Source organism: Furipterus horrens, unplaced genomic scaffold (assembly GCF_987537825.1).
Source record: "Furipterus horrens unplaced genomic scaffold, mFurHor1.1.pri manual_scaffold_4, whole genome shotgun sequence".
Taxonomy (NCBI): Eukaryota; Metazoa; Chordata; class Mammalia; order Chiroptera; family Furipteridae; genus Furipterus; species Furipterus horrens.
Window position 1 is genome coordinate 165,003,190 of NW_028327174.1, and position 3,603 is coordinate 165,006,792.

At 41.1% G+C, this 3,603-nt stretch overlaps 1 pseudogene; it reads left to right on the forward strand.

Annotated features, from left to right (window-relative positions):
• The first annotated feature begins 301 nt into the window (after nt 1–301).
• LOC150013218 (N-alpha-acetyltransferase 10 pseudogene) lies at nt 302–1,147 on the forward strand (annotated as a pseudogene).
• Nucleotides 1,148–3,603: the final 2,456 nt, after the last annotated feature.

Consider the following 3,603-nt stretch of genomic DNA (forward strand, 5'->3'; position numbering starts at 1 on the left):
TTTCTTGACAAGTACTTTTAAGAAGACTATTTCTAAATCAAAATGCCAAGCTAAGTCTTGGGAAGAAGTTGCATATTTCTTTAGTAAGTTCATAGTGATCTATTGTGCCCTTTCCATTTCTTTCATACTCCTTAGGAATTCTTTATTTACCCCAAAATTTATTTTTCTGCTTTGAATTGAAACACTCTGTGGAGCAACTGCTTTATATATCTATTTTACACTCTTGCTCGGTTCATTAAAATGCATTTTAAGAGTTATATTCCGTTCCGCCCCCGCCCCCGCAAGCCCAAGCCCGGCCCCGGCCCCGGCCCCAGCCCCTACCCCAGGCCCGGCCCCGGCCCCGGCCCCAGCCCCGGCGTCACTTTGGAGCGCGGCGGCAGCTGACTGCGCGTTCACGACCCTCTGGGAGCCGCGATCCCCGCCGCCGTTATGAACATCCGCAATGCGAGGCCAGAGGACCTGATGAACATGCAGCACTGCAACCTCCTGTGCCTGCCAGAGAACTATCAGATGAAATACTACTTCTACCATGGCCTCTCCTGGCCCCAGCTCTCTTACATCGCTGAGGATGAGAATGGGAAGATTGTGGGGTATGTCCTGGCCAAAATGGAAGAGGACCCAGATGATGTTCCCCATGGACATATCACCTCACTGGCTGTGAAGCGTTCCCACCGGCGCCTTGGCCTGGCTCAGAAGTTGATGGACCAGGCCTCCCGAGCCATGATTGAAAACTTCAATGCCAAATACGTCTCCCTGCATGTCAGGAAGAGTAACCGGGCCGCCCTGCACCTCTATTCCAACACCCTCAACTTTCAGATCAGTGAAGTGGAGCCCAAATACTATGCAGATGGGGAAGATGCATATGCGATGAAGCGGGATCTCACCCAGATGGCTGATGAGCTGAGGCGGCACCTGGAACTGAAGGAGAAGAGCAGGCACACAGTGCTGGGCTCCATCGAGAACAAGGTGGAGAACAAGGGCGACTCACTTCCAAGCTCAGGAGAGCCCTGTCGTGAGGAGAAGGGCCTGGCTGCAGAGGACAGTGGTGGTGACAGCAAGGACCTCAGCGAGGTCAGTGAGACCACAGAGAGCACCGATGTCAAGGACAGCTCAGAGGCCTCCGACTCGGCCTCGTAGAGCCTGCAAGTGCTCACCTCCCTACTCTGGCCTCCCCATCCCATCCTCACCCAAGGTTTCACAATAAACTTCACCCAGTGGCAAAAAAAAAAAAAAAAAAAAAAAAAAAAGAGTTATATTCCTATGTAGCTTAGATTATGACCCTAAACATTTAAACTCAACGGTGTATCAAGTCTGGTATCGTTGATGGACTGAAGAAAATAATTAGTGCAAAGTACTAAAATTTTATAAGCTTTGGTAATAAAGAGCAAAGATCTATAGTTAGAAACTGATATTAGAAAATAACGCCTTGTAATTTTATAGCTTATCATCTCATCTGATTCTCAAAACAATCCTTGTGTGATACGAGCAGGTCAGATTGTCATAACCCACGTTAATGATGAGAAAACTGAGGCTCAGAGAAATTGAATGAATTGGCCTATGTCTTCCCTCTGATATATGGAAGAACTGGGATAAAAATCCAGGTTTTTTGTCTTCATGTCCTGACTTTTTACATTACAGCATTATGATTTTCAAGACAGAATTGATTAGTTAGGGTTAGGCCTGGACACAGAAGGATGAATGAAGCACCATCTCTCTTGTGAAGGACTAGTTTGGATGTTCAGCTGGGAGACAGACAAGTCATGAGATCTTTGCAGTGCAATTTGGTAAGAACAATAGTAAGAACTATATAGAATGAGGCTCTGAGGAAGGAGGACCTTATGCCATCAGGGGTGAGAGTGGGGAGAAAGTAAGCTCTTGTATTTAAGAGAATGATTTTTTTTTTCTTTAAAAAAATTTCATTTAAATTTCATTTTTAAATTACAGTTTGCATTCAGTATTATTTTGTGTTATTTTCATGTGTACAGGATAGTGGTTAGACAACCATATACTTTACAAAATGTACCCCCTGACATTTCCAGTACCCACCTGGCACCATAGCTATTGCAATATTATCTGTTACATTCCCTATGCTGTACTTTCTATCCCCATGACTATTCTGTAACTACCAATTTGCACTTACTAATCCCTTTACCTCTTTCATCTAGTCCCCCAACCACCCTAGGAGAAGGACTTTTGACCTATGGCAATATTTCTCTTCTATAAGACTTGTACATGAAAAAAACTTGTTTTTACTTTATCAAAGAGCATTTATTTTATTTTTCTTATTTTTTAAAATATATTTATTGATTATGCTCTTACAGTCATCCCAATTTTTCCTTTTTGCCCCTCTCCACGCAGTACCCCCCATTCCCTTTGGCAATCTCCCCTCTTAATTCATGTTCATGGGTCATGCATATAAGTTCTTTGGCTTCTTCATTTTCTATACTGTTCTTAACATCTCCCTTCCTATTTGGCACCTACCAATTTGTACTTAATCCCTGCACCTTTTCCCCTGTTCTCCGCCTTCCTCCTCCCAACTGGTAACCATCCAAATGATCTCCATATCTATGATTCTGTTTCTGTACTGCTTGTTTGCTCAGTTTGTTTTTTAGACTCAATTGTTGATAGTTGTGAATTTATTGTCATTTTAATGTTCACAGTTTTGATCTTCTTTTTCTTAAATAAGTTCCTTTAACATTTGTATATAATAATAGCTTGGTGATGATAGACTTCTTTAGCTTTACCTTGTCTGGGAAGCACTTTATCTGTCCTTCAATTCTAAATGCTAACTTTGATGGATAGAGTAATCTTGATTGTTAGTCCTTGCTTTCCATCATTTTGAATACTTCTTGCCAGTCCATTCTAGCCTTTAAAGTTTCTTTTGAGAAATAAGCTGAGAGTCTTTTGGGGACTCCTTTGTAGGTAACTATCTGCTTTCTCTTGCTGTTTTTAAGATTCTCTCTTTAACTTTAACTTTGGGAATTTTAATTAAGCTGTATCTTGGTGTGATTCTCTTTGTGTTCATCTTGTTTGGGACTCTCTGTATTTCCTGGACTTGTTTTCTATTTCCTTCACCAAACTAGGGAAGTTGTCTTTCATAATTTTTTCAAAATTTCTCGCTCTTTCTCTTCTCCTTCCAGTACCCCTATAACTTGAATGTTGGAATGTTTGAAGTAATCCCAGAAGCTCCTTATCCTATCCCTGTTTTTTTTTTTTTTTTTTTTTTTTTTTTTTTGTATTCTTTTTATTTGTTTTGTTTTTGCTGTTTTTCTTCCTTGTGTTTCAAATCATTGATTTGATTCTCACCTTCATCCACTCTACTGTTGATTCCCTCTAAATTCTTTTTATTTCACTTAGAGTCACCTTTATTTCTGCCTGGGTCTTTTTTATGTTGTTGAAGTTCTAATGAGTTCCTTGAGCATTCCAATAACCAGTGTTTTGAACTCTGCATCTCATAGATTGCTTACTTCCATTTTCTTTTTTTAAGTATATTTTATTGATTATGTTGTTAGGGTAGTCCCAATTTTTCCCCCTTTGCTCCTCTCTTCCCAGTACCCCCTTTCCCTCCAGCAATCCCACCCCCCTTAGTTCATGTCCATGGGT